This window comes from Sciurus carolinensis, unplaced genomic scaffold (assembly GCF_902686445.1).
Source record: "Sciurus carolinensis unplaced genomic scaffold, mSciCar1.2, whole genome shotgun sequence".
In the NCBI taxonomy this organism is placed as follows: Eukaryota; Metazoa; Chordata; class Mammalia; order Rodentia; family Sciuridae; genus Sciurus; species Sciurus carolinensis.
The window spans coordinates 1,078,566-1,098,208 of record NW_025920131.1 but is presented as its reverse complement, the minus strand read 5'-3'; the positions used below and the strand labels follow the sequence as shown (position 1 = coordinate 1,098,208).

The 19,643-nt window shown below is 50.9% G+C and overlaps 1 pseudogene; it reads right to left on the bottom strand.

The window, feature by feature from the left end:
• Positions 1-2,528: 2,528 nt before the first annotated feature.
• The window catches only part of LOC124974101 (LIM homeobox transcription factor 1-alpha-like), a 363,722-nt pseudogene continuing 346,607 nt past the window's right edge, over positions 2,529-19,643 (bottom strand).

Sequence of the window (19,643 nt, the reverse complement as noted above, 5' to 3'; positions counted from 1 at the left end):
AAGCAGTTGTCCCAGGGTCACACAGCACACAGATGGAGGAGCTGGGGCTTAGATCTAGATACATTCACTCAGAGTTCAAAGGGAAAGGAGAGAAGAAGGAGGCATCCAGTTCACAGGGAGAGCTTGGGAGCCCTGTACAATGCTTACTGTGCCCCGAGGAGAGGTGCTCCTTATCAGACTCCCCCCGGACCTTCACTGAGAACAGGCCTACATCTCTACTGTGTTTGAGCATTGTAAAATCTGGGGCCTAGGTGCAGCAGTGGGCAGCACCGGCCCGCTCCCCATGGATACCTGATACAGCTGTGCAGGCTCCTCAGAGGGCCAGGCCAGTGGTCCTGAAGGATGCACAGGTGTCTGTGGGCAAATGTTCACCACTAGGTCCTGGCAGCTGGAGCTGGGAGCTGAGGCCAGCCCAGGTGGGGGTGAGATACAGGCTTCCCTGTGGGCTCTTCTGCCAGCCTGGTCTGTGACTTATCGCTCTCCTACCAAGACTCCAGTGCAGGCTGGGTGTGCCCACAGGAGTGACAGTTTGCCCAATTGAAGGTGGTGAGAAAACAGAAACCAGCACCCCTTTGGAGCGAGACACTTGATCTCACATACAGTGCCCTTGCCCATTATCTATGCACTGAAGATGACTGGGAACTCTGCCCTCCTGTACTGGCAAGACATATGCCTCCAGCCCTTGGTGAGAAGGATGCCCCAAGATGCCACTCTGATTGCCAAGCAAATTTTCTCATGGCAGGAATGCAAACAGCTCCATACCAGTAAGCTTAATGTGGACATGGAAGTGGACCACTGTCCATGTTCACGCACATTGTGTCTGCCACATCTTCCAACTGATCACTCAGAAACCTTGGGCCAACCAGCATCTGCATGATCCTGCTGGTCATACTGGTGTGGCTTTCTTAGTGGTTTGCATAAATTATACACAAGGGCACAAAAACTGCAGGACACAGACTCTACCTTAAGGGATGTGTTCCCTCCAGCTCACAGTAGAGGGAACCTGTGGCTGTGTGCAAGGTTCCAGCGATGCCTCCACAGTGGGAACACATTCAGTACAGCCCCTCAGAGGAGTGCAGGCTGTCCCTCTGTCCTGCCCACCCACTCTGGTTCCCAGAACGCCTCCCAGCACAGAAGCCCCATCATAGCTCCAGCAGGAGACCAAGAAGTAAATGCCCTGTGTCGTGGCTGCTGGATCTTATGTGCTCAGGGCCAGATTCATGCTCTGGGGCAGATCCCCAGGTTCCAAGGTCCTCCCCCATTGGAAAGCTCCACAGGCCATGCAGAAACAGGACCTCGACAACAGGGAACCCTCAAAATGCTCTGCCAAGAGCCAGATAACACAGGCAGCAAGTATGTCAGGCTCCCTGGGCCACACAGTCTGTCATATATTTTTCTGTCTCTCTCTTTCATAAATGACACATTAAAAACTAGGAAACAGACCCACAGGTCATGGTCAGTCAGTCCCTGCTCTGGAACACCACCATGCCTGCTCTGACCCCTGGGGCTGAGCCTCTCCCGCTGAAGAACTCCAGCCTCCTCCTGAGCTGTCAGCTCTTCCAGCACAGGCCTTGCAGAGGATGGGTAGGCCCAGCAGCCCTCAGCTGCATCAGAGACCTTCCTGCCTGCAGCCCCAGGCAGCCTGCCCACCAAGTGGGTGATCTACTCCTATTTTAAACAAACACCAGATCTTGGTTGCAGCCCTACTATGTGGAACTTCAGTGTCCTCAGGGAGGTAGGTCCATGCTGTCAGCCTCACCCCACACTTCTGAAAGCTGAGGTCCCCCAACAACTGGGTGCCATGTCAGAATTTGAGAGAAAGCTCAAGAGTCTAGCCACATGTTTTCTAAGAACATGATCAGAGATTGTTCTGTTCTACCCAAGTCCAGTGATTGAACCCCAAAGAGCAGAACTCCTCTGGAGAGGGCTGCCAGCATACAGATCTGCTTTCCAGGGCTCAGATGCTCTGGAAGACATGGGCTCTGGCACTACAGGGCAGGGAGGAGCCCCTCTGCCCTGCTGACAAGTCTCTTCAAACTAAAAATTAAGCTTATAAAAAGTAGATTATCTCATTTTATAACTTAAGTACATCAAGCATTTTCTTAAATATAGTTTACACTGAAAATAAAGTTACTTTTGCTGTACAGTTGGAGTCTGTTACAATCAGGGATAAACTTCGATGACAAGGTATGAAAGGTCATGCAGTCATGCACGCAGCTGTCTGTCTGTGGGTGTACAGATGGACAGATACATACGCCTCTTCATGAGAGCTTCCAAAAGCAGCAAGAAGTTGTTAGGAACCCCTAGGTATCTAATTTGCATGAGTGTCTATATTAAAGTCCCTGTCCTTAATGATGAGCACATCTTCCTATATAATCCTAAGACTCTTATTAGAAACATTGAACTAGGTAATCCATAACACACTCAGTGTTTGGAAATGCCAAGCTACGCCAAATCATTATACAACAGCAGCATCCCACACACCTCCCTGCCCAGCCCACCTCTCCCCTGGCCTCCCTGTCCTAAAGTCAGTTATCCCTCACAGAATATGGTAGTTCCATATGGGAGCCTAGTCACAGATGCTGGGAAGACTCAAGAGGTGAAGTACAAATTCTGCATGGAATACAGGGGGTCGATGTGGTTGCCCACTCTGGACTGCAGGGGCCCAGATTCTGAGGTTGCTAGGAAAAAGTCACCCAGATTACTGAGGAAAGGATCTTCACAATTCAGGTCACAGAACAGGGGCTCAGCACCTGAAATGGAGAAGAAACACTAACATGGGTGTCTGGAGGAGAGACTTGCTTCAGTGCTAGGAAATTCAGTCAAATGCACATACCCCATGACTCTTCACTGGTGAAGGGAAGGCAGGTGCTGGGGACACCAGCAGAGAGAAGGGGGAGGGGCCTAATCCAGGGGTCAATAGCCTCACTAGGTGGCTCCTGTCCAAAGGACAGGTGAAAACATAAACCAGAACATGATGGTGCTAAAATGCAGCACAGCAAAGGATAGCATGTGTGGACAACAAGTATGCAGGGAGAGGGTCCTCACAGAGTCTAGACTATGAACCCTGCAGAGGCTGGGTCAGGGACCCCTGCTGAAGTTGGACCATGTACCCTGAAGAGGCTGGGCCAGGGACCCTGCAGAGGTTGGGCCAGGGGCCCAACCAAAACCTCTGCCTGCTTTCCCATGGCCTGGAGTGTCAGGGGCAGGCTCTGAGGGCCCCAGAGCCGCACCCTGGCCTGATCTCCAAGATGGTGCCTGGCAGCTTGCCAGAATAAGCCATACTCATAAACAAGTTTCAGGAAGTAACTCTGATTGGCTGCTGTATATGAGGCGATCGTGGTATCTGCCTGGAGACTGTTCCTTGATAGGCTGACTTTCCTGGTAGTCTACTCTCTGATAGGCTGATGTTCTCAATATAAGTCGGAGACTTGTGGAATAAAGCTGCTTTTTGGTTCCTGTGATCAAGAGCATACGTGTTGTGATTGTCCCCGCGGGCAGTGGGCGATCATAAGTGGTGCCGAAACCCGGGAATGAAAACTTTACAAGGATAAGTAAGAAAACAAGGTAAGATATTCTAAAATTTTAACAAGTTAAACCGGTTATAAAAAGGTCAAAAATAAACAAGTGAAAGGCAGCCTTGACGTTCGCGGTACGCGACTATCCGGACTAAGTGGAAGGCGGTCCAAAAAGGAAAGTAAAATAGTGGACTAAGCGGAAGGCAGTCCAAAAAGGAAAGTAAAACAGTGGACTAAGCGGAAGGTGGTCCGAAAAGGAAAGTAAAACAGTGGACTAAGCGGAAGGCGGTCCAAAAAGGAAAGTAAAACAGTGGACTAAGCGTAAGGCGGTCCAAAAAGGAAAGTAAAACAGTGGACTAAGCGTAAGGCGGTCCAAAAAGGAAAGTAAAACAGTGGACTAAGCGGAAGGCGTTCCAAAAAGGAAAGTAAAACAGTGGACTAAGCGGAAAGCGGTCCAAAAACAGTGAACTAAGCGAAAGGCGGTTCAAGGACTAGATAAGCATGCGGAATGCGGCTTACATTGTACAAGATGGAGTCTGAAATATCAAAAGTTCGTATGCAACAACCCTTACGGGAACTGCTTAAAGCCAATGGTACACCTTTAAAAACCAAAACTGCTAGAACGTTCTTAGATACAATAGAGAAGGTAGCTCCTTGGTTTTTAGATGAAGGATTATTAAATATTCCACAGTGGGAACATCTTGGAGAGGATCTTCATAAATAGGATCTAATAGCAACAGAAAAGAACTCTTAAAGAGAACAAAGTGAGGAAAGATTGAGTGGTAGTAACCTAGAAAACAATTACTCAGAAAATTTAAGAACTAAGGGAAAAGGTAGTAGAAAGATAAACCTAATATAAAGAACTTCAAAATTTGTAGAACCTGCCTGTATTTGAGGACCAAAATAGAGATACCATCAACCATTAGAAAAACTTTAAAGAGGTAGTTAAGACTGATTGGAAACAGGTATGCAGAGCAGTGTTATCTGGAGGACAATGTCTAATTGGAGAGCTCAGTGGCAAAGAAATAGCTGTTGAAACTGCTTGCAGAAACATAGTAGCAAGGTTTCCTGATAGAAATGTTGAGATGTTAATAGGAGAAGGCCAATACGCTTCAATAGATGCAAAATCAGCAGCAAAGAGATAATGACCTAACAAAAGATAAGAGACAACTATAGTAAAATCTGTTACACCTCATGCCTCAGGTCTTTGTCCAAGGTGAAGAAAAGAAAAACATTGGGCTAACGAGTGCAAATTGGTTACTGTTGAGGGAAAGATGTTACCAAATCATTTAAGAAACAGGGCACAGAACTCTTCAACTCAAGGCTCACAAAATGGAAGCAGCTGTCATAGCCCTTGTAGAGTTTAAGGAGTAACAGATCTTTTTGCTGATATTGATTGCATCACTCGGGCAATTCCCAAATTGGAATTGGTTGGACCCATAGCCCCTCATAAGCTGATTTAGCCACATAGATGATTTCCATCTTTTCTCAGTAAAGCAAGCTGCTTATTTTCATCCTGTGTAACCTTTTAATTCTTCATGTTGGTACCTCACTTTTAAGGAGGGTTTATAAGTAAAGGGAAGTGCACTGATTAGAAGGTTAATGGAGTTAATATTGAAAAATGCAGAGAGGCCATAAAACAAGGGGAAGAGGTTTTGGAGGAAATAAAAGAGGAAAGGTCTAAAGCATCAGAAAGGCTTCAATAAGATCAGATGGATATCTTGCAAGAACTTTTGGGACTGGGATGTGTTTATCCTTTAAGAGCAGTGTGTGTCACCCCTATTGCTTATAATAACCTTAGCTCTGCGGCTATGTTATCTAAAAATTTCTCTGTCTACCTTACTGGTAATTGGTCATCTACATTTGATAATTTAAACGGTCAGCTATGAGCTGAAATACTCAGAGTCAATGCCACCAGGGTTCAAGTTGCATCGGTATCCGGGATGTTCTCTTTGTTATCTAAAGCCCTGGGATTGACAAAACAGTGGGCTGGAACAGTAGCTGTTCTGATTATTATCTGCTTAGGGACAGCCTATGTTATACGCAGCCAAATCAGAGCTTGCCAAGATGTCCGACGTCATCAACGGGCTATAGTACAGGCTTTGACAGCCATTGAGACAGGCACATCCCCCCAAGTATGGCTAAGCATACTGGACCAGTAGTCAAAGACAGGTAAGATCCGTGGAAATGCATACCAACCTAAGACAGGGTTCTGACACCTGGAGGTCAGAATTCCAATGACGAGTAAGGATGTAATTTGCCATGGACAACCTACGACAGGCATGGTCCCAAGTCATCTTTTCTTTATTTAAAGAATAAGGGGGAGATGTCAGGGGCGGGCTCTGAGGGCCCCAGAGCTGCACCCTGGCCTGATCTCCAAGATGGTGCCTGGCAGCTTGCCAGAATAAGCCATACTCATAAACAAGTTTCAGGAAGTAACTCTGATTGGCTGCTGTATATGAGGCGATCGTGGTATCTGCCTGGAGACTGTTCCTTGATAGGCTGACTTTCCTGGTAGTCTACTCTCTGATAGGCTGATGTTCTCAATATAAGTCGGAGACTTGTGGAATAAAGCTGCTTTTTGGTTCCTGTGATCAAGAGCGTACGTGTTGTGATTGTCCCCGCGGGCGGTGGGCGATCATACTGGAGTGAGGAAGACCACTATGACCATGCCTCAGAAGGATGGACGTCAGAAACATAAGTGTGCGTGTCCACAGAGATGTGCATGAGTGAGGTCGGCCAAGAAACACCTGCAGGTCCAGACATGATCAGTACTTGCCGACGTGTGATAGGTGGAGTAGGGTGACTTTAATGAGAGAAATTCTGAGAGGGTAAGGTGCACTGGGTACTGACCCAGGGTGCTTGGTCAGGGAGCCACATCCTCAACTTTTGTATTTTTTTATTTAGAGACAGGGCCTCATTGAGTTGCTTAGATACACACTAAGTTGCTGAGAATGACCTCAAACTTGCAATCCTTCTGCCTCAGCCTCCTGAGCCATTGGGATTACAGGCATGTGTCCACAACTGGCCACTTATTTTTCAAGTAAGGAGGAAATGTGGACAAAATCTTGTGAGGGTTTTTTCTTTGATATTTGTTTTTGGAAGGCTTATTGACTAAAACTCTCTTTTAGCTATCAGAGTGACTTATCACCCATGATTCCATCTATAGATCCATGAATTGTGCCCTTCACAGACTCCGTGAGTGTCCTGTGGTCAACCCTGAGGTTCAACTTTAGCCTTGCACCTCTGTGCTCCCCCACCTCAGGGCTCCTCAGGTCTCACCTCCTGATCAGTGGCTTATAGAGAAGGTGGGGTGGACTTAAGGGAAGTTCAGCTAGGAAGCTCTGGAACTCACTGGTGCACCTCACTGGTGAGCACCCACAGCAGACTTCCCCTGCAGCCCCCAGTAGCTAATTCTTGGGGGACTCTAGCCCTGCTTTGTGGTTCACTTGTCCTGATGGGGAGTGACAGTGATTGGGTGCATCTGGGGGAAGGAGAGGCCACAGCAGGGTGGAGGCCCATGCACTTTAAGGGTGCATGTGATCTCCTGGCATCTGGGGTGAGACCCTGGCAGAAGGGGTCAGAGCTACAGATGCTCTGGTTGATGGCCAGGAGCTGCTGGGGGGTGGGTAGAGCCCTGTAGGGGTTCATGATCCCTTCCATGCTGGCACTCCCACAACCATTCATCTGAGCTGCTAGACAGAGATGGTGGCAGGTCATCCTCAATTTGTAGCCCAGAACCCCACACTGGACTTCACACCCCTCACTACCACATGCCCATGCTGTGCTCCAGGTTGGATCTGGGCAGACACCACCATGACTCTCAGAACCTTTGGAAGTCAGACCTACTCCGTGTGGGAATGACTACAGAAGGTGCAAACACCAGGTCTGAGAATCACAGAGACCACCTCAAGCTGTGACCTGGGGACCTATGTGACGGTGGTGGAGTTTCATGCCTGGGCCTAGTCCCTCATTCACAAGATGGAAGGAGGTGAGCAGACATTAGTGACTCCAGCCTGTGCCCAACCAAAGGCCCCTACCTTGGAGGACAGGGATGGGGTGGCAGCTGGGGAATTAAAATTTGAGAGCACCCTATAAACATGTCACTTAAAGAGTTGGATCCTGCACTCAGGTGTGGCCACCCCAGGAGTGATGACTCTAAAGATCCATCAATAACCTGTTATGAACCCATTTATCCATGGGAGTCATGATACTGGACCAGTGAACCTCATGGGGATGACAGGAAGATTCCATGAGACTGTATGTGCCTTGAAGTTACAACCTGCTACACTGGGGCACAGAAACCTCGCCCCCTCAGCCTTGGGGTGAAAGGGCCCCTCCTCCCAGTCTCTGCTTCCTGAGTCTCCCCAGGAGCTGCCCCAAAGTTAAACACTGTGCAAGGATTTGAGTCTGTGTTCTCCTAATGCCACAACCAGTGCATTCTCCCTTTCAGCTTGTTGCCTAGATGGTGTCAACTTACATTGCTCGAGGCCCTTGGAAAACTGCAGGGCCCTGGGAGATAGAGTTGGCAGGTACCATTTCCCCACCTGGGGATGCATAGTCCCAGGCATGAGGAGACAGAACAGATGGTCCCAGGTCCATTGGCATTGAAGGAAGTTCTGAAGCAGAACACTAGCTCCTGGCTGACTCACTGCCCACCCTTCCCAGTAGCCCTGCCCCAGGTCAGCTCTTTTCTTTATTAGTGTCTCTCATTGTTAAGTGAGCACTAAGGGAACTCTTTACTGTAAGAGCCAAATTATGGATCAAACCTAGCCTAGATGTCAAGCATAGTTCAGAGTCTAAGCAAGGATGAGATTATGCCTGTTGCAAGGCCTTCAAGATGTGGTCCACAGGCCAGCAGCAGTGGCCCCACCTGAGAGCTGTTAAAAATGCAGACTCTCAGGGTCATCAGACCTTCCCTGCAAATTAGAACCTGCACTTCAGCAAGATTGCAGGTGGCCTGTGCACACACTGAAGTGTGAAAAGCCCAGTTCAAGGCACAGGGGTTCAAGGAACACTGATGGGTGCTGAGATGGGCAGCATGTCCCTTTAAGAATGACATGGTTCTAACCAGTAATTCTCCATGCTTTTTCCTTAGTACTTCCTTGGACTCTCCCTCAGTCACTCCCCTCCCAACTCCCCTAGATTAAAAAAAAAAAAGCAAGGGGCAAGGGTACACCCAGAAAGGGCACATCCAGCGAGGGGTGGGTTGGAACACCCAGACCAATGGAGCGTATTCAGAGCTGCTCCTGACTTGGCTCCAACTCTCACCTATGCCAGGACCCTGCTCAGAATTGCAGAACCCTCATCTGCCCATCTGAGAGGGGGACAGTAACTGCTGCTCACCTTGGGGTTTTTTTGTATTGTCATCATTTTACATTATTTTGAAGGGGTTGCTATGGTTGGGAAATCAAGTCCCCTCCAGAGGCTAGAGGCTTGGTCCACAGCCTGTGGCACTGTGGGAGATGGTGGAGCCTTTGGGATGGGGGACCAGTGGAGGAAGTAGGTCACTGGTGCATGCCTGGAACCATCCTCTTTCTCCTTCTAGATCCTACTGTGGTCTCTGCTCTCTGGCCTCCATGGGGCAGGCAACTTTCCTCTGCCACACACTCTGCCATGGTGTGCCACACATGGACCCCAAAAACAAGAGCCCCAACATGGACTGAAACCCTCTCCCAAATAAATCTTTCCTTCAAGTGGATCATCTCAGGTCACCTGTCACAGGCTGAGCCAGAGGAGTCTTCTAGTAAACTGGCCAGCATAGGAGGAGGAGGAATGGAGACGAGCAATGGGACAGGCCTCTGACTCTGACATGCCCTGATACCTACCCCAGCTTGGCTCTGTGCTGGGCCAGAGCCTCCCTCATCTGCAGTTCTGGATGTGGGGCTCTGGTCCACATGCTTTCACTGGCTTCTCCTGGTTCACCACCCTGTGGTGGGCTTCTCTCCCAAGAGGGGCAAGCTGGGTTCTGCCAAGTGCCCATCCCTCATGGATCCCAGCAGAGGGCAGTCTTCAGGGGCCAGTACTTACCAGAGCTCAGCCTCTGTGTGTTCTGCTGGTCCTGCTGCTGCTGCTGCTGCCACCTAGCTAGGTTCTTCATCTGGCAGGAGAGAGGACCACTTCAGATGCCAGCCACAATAGGTTGCACACAAGGGGCCAAGGAAAGAATTCAGCTCTGCTGAGAGGCTAGTAAGTGGAGCCAGGTTGAGGAAGAACACACAAGACCCTTCACAGTGGAAGGGAAGGATGCTTACCCCACAGGAACAGGGACTCCCTCTCAGCATGTGCCACAAGGTGACTTGAATGAACCAAGAGACTGTTTGTCCCCTACCTACCACCTTGTATTTGAGAACTACCTGGCACCTCGAACTAAGGAACTTGAATCCCATGTTTCTCAATTGTGTTCTGTGGAACAGTGGAATATTGGAGTTCCATAAGACCTCAACACATGTTTAGCACATGCATGTGTGTGTGTGTGTGTTGTGTGTGTGTAGGAAACACTGGATCTTAAAAGAAATGTCTTTATTGCAAGTTTCCTCAGAGGTTTAAAGTGCCCCCATGGGAACATGGGCCTCTTCAACTGCCTGCTCCATGGAGTCCATTCAGATGACTGAACCCATCTCAACCCCTCTGAGGAATTCAGCTGCAGGAAATCTCCCCTAGTTCATCTCCAGCAAATGAGAAGACAGCTTGCATCACCCTCTGCAGACCAGGGAAGCAGGTAGGAGGCAGGCACTTGCAGGGGTAGGAAGAGGCACAGCAAGAGGTACCAGAACAGCCCATGATGGGGTAGCAGGCTCTGACAGGCCAGGAGGACAGGTGCTATGGACTGAGCTGGTGGGGGAGAGGGCCGCCAAGGCTCTCATGCCACTATGCCAACATGCCATCTTGGGCCAGTCATCCGAGTGCTTTTTAGGTTTCTCTTTGAAATACTAAAAACAAAAATTGGTATCTGGAATACACAGATATAAATTTAAAAATAAATGTAAAGTAGAGAATATGGTTCAACCCAAAGACATGGATTGGTACCAATGGCTGGCAGATTCAGAGGCACGGTCACTAGGAAAATAAAGACATTACACTAAAACAGATACCTTGGTCTGCCCTTCAGCTGTGGCTGAAACCCTGTGACAGCAGGGTTGTTACTGGAGAGAGCTGCTCTCCAGGGAGCTCAGGACAGAGAGCCTGGCAGCCAGTGCAGTGCCCTCTGCTGCTACCTCAGGAAAGAGCAACCCAGAAGCAAGAAGTCCTTACCTTAGCTCTCTGGTTCTGGAACCACACCTGCACCACACGGATGCTCAGCCCTGTCTCTGCAGCCAGCATCTCCCTCACCTAGAAAAAGTGAATTATTCTTGAAGAACCATTGGCAGTTCAGGTAGGAGGCAGAGCATTTCCTGTGCAGTCATGGGGAGGCCAACGGGCCTCGCCTGTGCAGAGGCTACAGGTTGATTTGTGCTCAGCAGAAGCCCAGAGGCAAGAGCAGGCTTCCTTCCAGGTAGAAAGGAAGTCCAGGCAAATCCCCCCACAGGCCAGGCACTGAAGTTCTGTCCCCAGTGTAGTACTGTCCAGAGCTGGGGTTTTGGGTACTGACAGGACCACCAGGGTTCTGACCTCATCAGTGGACCAGTTCCCTGGTGACTGAATGAACCACTGGGAAGGACCTGGTAGGAGGCAGTGGGTCCTCGTGGTGTGCCCCTGGCAGCTCCATCTTGCCACTGCCTCGTGTTCTCTCTCACTCTGCTTCCCAGGTCAGTGGCCTTTGCTGCACTCTCCCACCATGATGCTCTGACCCACCTCAGGCCCGTAGCAATGGTGCCAGGGAACCCTGTGTGAGCCAAAATAAACTGTTCCTCCTTTAAGTTGTTATGTCAGGGACTTGGGTCATAGTGACAAAAAGCTGGCCAACACCGCAGACTCATGAACATCTACACACGCCAAGGAGCTTCTCCTTGGAATAAGCCCTCAGGGGTCCCTTAGACACTAGAAATTCCCCCATGCTGCAGCTGCAGGCCATGGGTGGATGCCAGCCCACTGGAGGAGGAACGGGGTGAAGCCTGCTTCCCCAGAACAGTCAGTCCTCCCTTCTGCCCAAATCCATGGCCCTAAGTGTTCCATTTTGCCCCTCTAGCTCAAGGGACTTTGTGGTTCCACACTTATCCTGAGTGAGCCCTTCCCAGAGAGGAAGAGACAGAAGAGAAGAGCCATCTGGAACCCAGCAGGATCAGTGGGCAGCCCCGGTGTGGACACATGCACTGGGACCAGGTGGGGACAAGGACAATGGCGTCCAGATAATAAAGAAATGTACTTAAACATCTGCCAGCCAACGAACCAACCAGGCTCATGGGAAGGGCCTAGCAAGATGGCAGGATGGGGGTCCAATAAAGCAAATGTGCAGAGAGGCCCAAGAGACATGGCCTCTTCTTAGGAGACTCCAGAGAAGATGGGATTGAAGAGCCCTAACAGGCAGGGCAGACAGTAAGCCCCAGGCCTGGGAAGTGCCTCACCCTACTCATGCCACTGGGCTGGGCTTAGGAAAGATCAGGCCAGACTTTCAAGGCACACCCTCCTGCTAAGCTGGGACACCTGTACCTGCTGAAACTCTCTCCATTGCTCAGAGGCCCAACTTGGCAGCCACCTGTTCCACAAAAGCCTCACCTGATTCCAGAGTGGACACCCCTCCCTAACCCCCACGGACCCTTTGCCGAGTCCTCAGGGCTCACATCAGGAGTTACAGTCCTGATGCCATCACCTCCTTGCTGTTGGTCTGAAAACTGCCCAGGAACAAGCCCCCAGCATGTGGCCACCCAGAGGCTGGGAAGCACGCCGAGGAAGGTGACAGTTGTCCTGTGCAAGCCAACCTGGGGAGTCCCACTTTGTACCAAGGGCAGGGGAAGGAAGGGCAGCTGGGTGACAAAGTGCACTATTGTGCCACCAGTTCTGACCCCTGATGGCCCCTGCTCTGCACCATGAGGCCAAGGCCCAGCCTTGCTTGGGCCCATAAAACAGAGGACATAATGAGTGTCACGTTCAGTGAGAGCATGCTGTTCCTTCTCTGCCCTGGACTCTCACCTTCTGCCACTTTCATGAGACAGTGTCCCAGGGGGCACTGCTCCTTCAGGTTGGACCCTCAAACAGCAGCAGTAGAGCAGGCCTACACTGAACCCCGCTGGGCCACAGACCAGAACATGACATACATGTTTTGCTGGGGGTTACGAAGACCTCAGGTTATCTCGTCCCTACAGCAAAGGCTGAGGAATTCCATCAGGAAGGCAGAAAAAGACATTCTAACCCTTAAAAAAAATGGTATTTCCTTTATAAATTTCAAAAAGAATGATTTCTTTCTTTTTGCTGTGTAAAGGCAGTTGGTCAATCATGAACGCTCAGGGATGGCCACAGCCATCGTAGCAGAGCCAGGAAACTGTCCTGGCAGCCACCTCCTCCACCTTCCTTCCATGGTGGAAGCCTGAGTGTAACGGACACATGGTCACCAGGTGGGCTCAGTCCCCAGCTTTCCCCGTGGGATGTGCAGCTTCAGGACTGAACTTCACCCTTTCGTAGAGTGGAGTGGCCAGAAAACCTGGGCACAGGCACCTGGGCTGCCCTGCCCCCTCCCCTCCCTGGTGGCAGGAAACAGGGTGACAGTTGGACAACCCTTAGGCCCAGTGATAGACAGCACAGCTGCTGTCAGTCTCTGCCTGCTCTCCTGTGGACTGGGACATAGGGGAAAATAAATGCCTCTCTTGTTAAGGCCGAATTTCTTTACACCAGGTTCAGGGCAGCCCTACTGTTAATGGCTCCTAATGGGAACAACAGGTGGATGTTCAAAAGCCATGGCACATCCACAAAGTGCTGCGCCACTCCACAGGGGAAGACCTATGCTTGGAGGAGCCCCCAGGCACCCAGCGAGGGAAGCACTAGGCCAGAGGAAGAGCACCTGCCACCAGCTACGCAGCCTGCCTTCTCTGTGATTGTACCAAACGGATACTGCTTCTTGTTGTTCCTATCACACTACACAGGTGAAAGTTGTGGAGTGGCATCACACACAAAGACTCGGGGAGCCCAGCTACACCACAGCATCCACAGCAGGGCTCAAGCTCTCTTGCACAGACTGGCTGACCCCCTTCCTTACCACTGACCCCATGTGCTGACATCCAGAGGAGCCCAGGTACACAGAGAGGCAGTGCTGTCCCCGTCCCTCCCTTCTGCCCACCTGTACCTTCCTGCAGGGTTTGGAGGACACTTCAAATGAGGCCTTGAATGCTCTCCTCTGCTGGGTGGTCAGGATGGTTCTGGGGTGTTTGGCGCACTTGTGGTCCTTGCCATCCTCAGAGACTCCCTTCCTCGCGCCTGGAACTGACTTGCAAAGGCTCTTCTGGTAGCAGGAGGGAGGGAGGGATGGAGGGAGGAAGGGAGGAAGAAAAAGAAAAGAAAAATATAACTGTTGTTGAAATTAAATGAAATGATGCATGGAAAGGCTTAGGACTCCCTAGAATATGACAGAGACTCAATAATCACATTCACCGTTACTACTTCAACACAAAGGAGGTGTTCTTGGTGGCCAGAAGCCTCATGTCCCAGGAGGGCTGAGCTCCAATTCTGTACTCTGGTGCTGGTCTCCGCAGAACAGACCCTCACCTACAGAGAGTGAGTGTTGTGCAGTGCCACTTCCAGTGTTCCCAGCAGGGGGTTGGGAGTGCTGGCTGCAGAAGGAAGGCTAAGTTCTGAAGCTTGTCCAGGGCAGGGTCCTCTGTCACTGTGCTTGGCCTTGCCTAGGCCCATGCCCATTTCCAGAGAGCTACCATCCTGCCATGGAGCAGAGGGAAGAGAGGAGGAGGAAGGGCCCCCTAAGTCAGCCACCTAGGTCAGCCCCCCTCCACACCCTGTAGGAAGACGGGAAGGCAAGGCTGTGTCCAGAGGGAGGAGGGTGAGGGGAGGGGAGGGACAGGAGAGGGGCAGGGGCCTGTCCCTTGATCCCTTTTTATGGGGATCATACATCCTGAGCCCCCTTGGAGTCCCTCTTGGACACCCCTTAAAGTGTTCTTTTGGTCAATAGCATACATACACTTCACAGGAAACACTTCTGCCTATGCCACCACCAAGGGACTATGGGGGTCCTGGCAGGTCCAGGTGAGAGAGGCTCTGAAGTCGGAGGTTGGAGGGGCATGCTGCACCTCTCACATGCAGACAGTTGCCACACCCAGCTGCCAACAGGAACTGACCATCGCTAACTCTCACCAGCTCCGGCCACTGTGTGTAAACATTAGGGGCCTATTACATCCTCCAACTCTGCTTCTGGGATGGTCTCTGAGTGCCCTTCTGCTCTTTCAGCTGGACAGGCCTGCTGGACTCAGGTTCCCATTTCTCCACAAAAACGCAGGCTGTACAACTTGTCCAGGAGAAAGGAAAGCTCTTGAAAGCCTGCAGGAGTGCCATGAGCCGAAGATGAAGGAAACCTTCAAATGGCAGAGCAGGGACTGCCAGAGACTCCCACACCCAGGTGCGGGCTGTGGCGGTGCCTCACAATGTAAGCTGACACCCCTCAGTAGAGATGAAAGGAACATCACTTCGCTCTCCCACAACAAATGTCTAGTATAAATCTGACTCCTGGAGGGGAAGCCCAGAGATTAGGTCTCCACACAGCCCATGAGAGTGAAGTGAATTGGCTTGGCACTCAGGGCCTTTCTTGTTCTTTTACAAGGAATGGCTGGAATGGCTCAGGCTACTATCCCCACTGCCGTTCCTCCCACCTGCCTAGGACACAAGCCCAGCATGGTTTTTGACTGGGAGATGGGGTTGCACTACCTGTGGGGCCTTGTAGATTCAGCTCAGGTTGTTGGAAAAATCCCAGCAGCCCAAAAACAAGAGATTGCCAAGGGCAAGGGAGGGGACAAGAGACCCTCAAGCCAGGGAGGGCAGAGGTAGGAATAGCGGGTGCAGATGCAATGACCCTCATAAATGTCCTGCAGGCTGGGGAGCAGAGGAAAGGTCTGGGGTTCTCTCTGAGTGGAGGGAGGGGGAAAGCAGGGAGGAATTTATGGAGGCAGGAAGTGTAGGGAGCTCTTCCAGCCACTGTCCTGCAGTGCAAGATTACAACTCCATTCTTCCAAGATCAATGGTATTGCCCCTGGACTTGGGGAACTCAAAGAATCATCAAAAATCCAAGAGGCAACAGTGCAGCACCTCAGAGAGGCAAGATCCATGTGGCTGCTGCCTTGCACACAGATCTCCAAGGAGGCCTCTGTCTGCCTGGCCAGCCGCAGTTCCCAAAATATTCCACTGGGAACCTGTGCACTTGCATGCACTCCACGGAGACTCGTGTGTAAGACAGGCACAAGGACACCCTGGGACTCCTCCCTGCTGATCAGCAGAGAAAGACAGCAGCACCTATGGAGGGGAAGACCACCAGGGCAGGCGATACCTGTGCTGGAATTGAATGAGATAAGATGAGCAGGGGCGGCTGGACGGAAGACAGAGGGGACGCTTTGCCAGGAGGAGGTCATCTGTGGCCAGCAGACCTACCTGGGAAGGGGCTCTCCCCCCACAACTCTGCACATCCAGCTCTGTGCCCTGTGCAGTGAGCAGGTGGAAGAAGGACCCGTGCTCTTAAGGATCAGGAAGCTGGCTTGGGGAGGGTGGTGTGCAGGAGGCAGTGAAGAAAGCTTGTGGAGAGTTCCTCCGGTATGGCAAACACTGAAAACCAAGCAGTTAGAAAAGAGCAGCCTCAAGTCACCAGAGAAGTTAGTGGAGGAAAGGGGTGCCCAGGAGGGGGAGCAGGTCTGGAAAGCCAGAGGCAGGAAGCAGGGGTCCACAGGGGAGCTTGGGGGCCTGGAAAGATGCAGGAGAGTGTGTCAGCATGAGTAGGGGCAGGTGCCCATCTGGAGAGTAAGGATACAGGTGAGGGCCTCCTGGGCATCCTGGAGGGGTCCTCTTGTTGAGGAGGTGTCATCAGGAGGATCGGCATGGGTGCTGGGGAGGGTTCTGGGGCTGCAGCTGCATGGGAAAGCAAGAACCCAGAGTGCAGGACATGGTGGGCCAGGTCAAATAGGGCTCCTGAAAGGTTGTGCTCACACCTGGGTGGCAACAGCAGCCTCAGGTCACTGTGTACCTGGGTTGAGGCAACCTCTTATGTCCCAGCACTAGAGAGGGACCCTGAAAAAAAATAAGTAAATGCCGACATCCCAAACACCACCTCTGCACTGGTCCCACCTCCACTGCTCACTAGGCACACCTGTGTGACTCACAGGACTTGTGTTAGGTTTATGGTGGTAAAGTTTGAGTGTGTTTGCTACAATTTATGAATTGTACAATTTTATGTTTGTACAATTTATGAATTTATGAAGTGATGAATGGATTGAATACCACCTCTCTCTGGAGTGACCCCATTTTACTGCATTAATTACTAGTCTTCAGGAAGATAAATTAGTAAGAAAACTAAATTGTTTCTAGGAAGGTTGGACTTCCTACAAAGGGTTCATTATTCTTCCAAATTCAAAAAGACCAAGACAGTGATCTTGGGTGCTGGGCAGGGGTGAATTTTTTACACCACTGCTTCTCTTCAGCAGTGAGTCCTCCTGGTCCATCTCTGTGGGCTTAGCAACAGGGGAGCGTGCCCACCTGACCATGCTGCTCAGACTGCATGTGCCCTCGACTGGGATGCCCTCTTCTGATCAGACCTTTGCTGGCTTGGAAAGTGAGCATGAGCCAACACCACCTGGCCTGTGACTTCAAACTCCAGGGCACTCCATACTGCCAGTCACCCACCACAGGCCATCTGAAAAAAGCAAGGAATTACCAGCCACCTCTGGATGTGCTCCACTGGGTGACATTGGTTACACTGAAACTACACTCTCTATGTCTCTTTCACAGTGATTTTTACCCCAGGCTACAATAGCACCCATGTGGCTTTGTTGCCCTTAAAAGGACAGCAGAGAAAGTCAGAAGGAGAAAAGCCCCAGCTGTGACCATTAGGGACAGAAGCCTGAAGAAGAGCAGAAACAGACAGAGGGTGGGCCACACTGTGCGGCAGCTGCAGCATCACCATGTGGACTGGAACATCTAGTGTCCAAGGACAGCTCCCTGCAGGGAGTGGAGCACATGGCAGGAGGTGAGGGGAGCATGAATGTCTTGCAGGAGTGCTTTCCCTGAGTCAACTACAAACTGGGCATCGCTGTGTGTGGTGACCCCACAGCGACCACTGGAAAGCATGTGTGGTTGTGTTCTTAGTTGGAATGGGTGTCCTGAGATGAGCCGGACTTGAACCATTGCTACGAACACCCACAGTGCTCATCATCGGTTAGCCGGAACATCCCTCCTCCTCCCATGCTGCTTTCACTGGGAAAGCATGGAGCTTATTTTGTAAAAATGGGTTAGAGGGAAATTGCATCACTCTGAGTATTATAGCAAGCCCTGAACAACCTTCTACAGCTGAGCAGGTCTCCCAGGCACCTGCTGGGCTGGGTGACAGACCGCTGGGCCACCCAGAGCCTGATTGAGCATGTTTGGGATGGGGTCTGTGGCTTTCCAGTCTAACGGTTCCTCATGGGACTCTGATGGGGTTGGCCCAGGGCCACACTGGGAGAATCACTGACCTTGAACATGCCTCCTTCTGTCTCCCCGTGGCCCTGCATGCACATACAGGAGGACTGGTGGGAGTGAAGGACCGACTGGGACCTTCACAACCTTCCAACTGCTCCACCCAAATCTCCAGTGATTCCTGCTCACTTTCACAAATAATAATAAAACTATGTTTTAAAATCTTGTTTTCCACTTAAAAAGCAACAGTATGACTGAGGAAGAGGTGAGGGTGAGAGGGTGACCAAGGTTGGCCTGGATAGGGCTGGCCACACATGCCAAGCACAGGGGCTGGCTCTCTCTTCTCTTTGGCAACATCATGACCACTGAACTCCAGAGCCGTGCAAGCCTGGGCTGACAACTGAGTCACAAGTGTCTCTCCCTCACACTCCAGTCCCTCCCTCCACTCTCTTCATTATCTCCTCTTCCAGGGAGGAAGCAGAGTGCTTAGCAGCCTTCTGTCTACAGGACCCAGAGACATCCAACCTATGCAGCTCTCTCAATCCATAGACACCATCACCCAGGCATACACTGTTCAGCTATCCAGGTCAAGTCTCTGGACAAGTCCTCCCTCACCATCAATGGCTACACCTCAGCTGATGTCATTCAGAGACAAGCAAGAGACTCTCAGGGAGTTTGGCAAAGAAGTCACTAGATGCTGTGACACTCTGCAGGTGGCTGGTGGGCTGTGAGCTGTGGCTGAACAACCCAGTCAGCAGGTTCCAAGTTGACACAGCTCCTCTTCACATCATGCACCCTGCTCTAAAACCATGCACTCCAGGAGTTATGCAGAGACCAACCTGTTGAGCCAGATTTTATTCTCCCTTTGAGAGAGTTCTTCAACTTATAGAAAGGGCATCCTCAGGGATGAACAAATATTTTTCAATATACAGAGGGTCCTTGTACATCCATCAATCACATATTCATCTAAGAATGCCTACTTTGCAGAGTGTTTAACATATGTCTGTGAACAGGACAGAGTCCCTGCCTCAAAGCCCCTGCAGCCCAGAGGAGGAGTGCATGACTAGCAGCCTGGGCAGAGCAGGCCAGGAGGGTTTCCATGGAGCCCAAGGTGCAGAGACATAGAGGAGGGGTGGCAGCACTCCAGCACAAGAAAGAGAGTGTGTACTGTAGAAGAGGAGAGCAGAAGCGACCACAAAGAGCCCCAGGGGCAGCAGTGTGGGGCTGAGGAGCTGTTGGGGCTGGGGTTGCCAAGAGCTTCAGATTCCATGATGATTCTTGGGAAGCAAATTCCTGTTTCTGCCACTCCCAGTGTCCTATACTGAGCCATGGGACATGTTAAAGGACTCAGAACATGACTTTTCCCAGTCTCAAATGCAGTACCATGAAGGGACACCATGTGCACTATCAAACAGGATCTTATTAATGTGAGGAAACGCAGAAGTTCTTTCATCTTTAAAACAGGAGGGAAGGAAGACAGAAGGGTCTTTTATCATAAGTGGAAACAAGTCACACAGCAGATGATTACAGTACCCACAAGGGGCCCTTGGGTTCACAGCTGCAGCAATCCTGCCCCACATGGTTGGTGCCACT